Here is a 682-nt window from a genome sequence, read left to right as displayed (position 1 = left end):
ATGGATAGAGCACCACAAGATTAACAAAACATCCTTACTGATCATCCTCAAAAAAGGCACGGATCACTAGGAAACAACATGAACATATGGCCATATGAGATAAACAGCTCAAGGACTTAGTGGAAATGCTAAGTCCCTGAAATCAGAATTACCAAGTGCCTCACTTTGGAAGCTTGTGCTAGTCACCACACACATCGCAAAAATACATGGGTTGCACCTCTAGAAAGATGGAAAAACCCTTAACAAAACATATGTAGAGCACCAGGGCATATCATGCACACAATAATCATGGCAAAAATGAGAAATATCTAAATGGAGTAGCAGATCTGACAATTATCTCAAGTAGCCCTCTTCTAATAGTATTTCGGGCATCAAGATGAACTCAAATGAAAATGATGCAATGAGAAGAAATGATGTACTCTCTGAGATGAACATTTTGATATGCTATATGCCCAAAACGGAGCTACGGATGCAAAGTTACGGCACGATGAACAAGGCAACATGAGCTAGGGTTTCGGGAGAAAGTCAACCCTCGAGATTTTTGGATCCAGATCTGCACGGACTTCGAGGCGCTCGCCGGAAACACTGTTCGCCGGAGTTGGGGTTGATGGGGAAGGAGAAGAAGGCTGGCGAGGGGCCCCGCGGTGGTGGTCCGACGACGCGGGCGGCGCGGGACGCCGGA

Source organism: Triticum aestivum, chromosome 6A (genome assembly GCF_018294505.1).
Source record: "Triticum aestivum cultivar Chinese Spring chromosome 6A, IWGSC CS RefSeq v2.1, whole genome shotgun sequence".
NCBI classification, from domain to species: Eukaryota; Viridiplantae; Streptophyta; class Magnoliopsida; order Poales; family Poaceae; genus Triticum; species Triticum aestivum.
The sequence above is the reverse complement of the archived record's forward strand: the minus strand, read 5'-3'. Positions refer to the sequence as shown.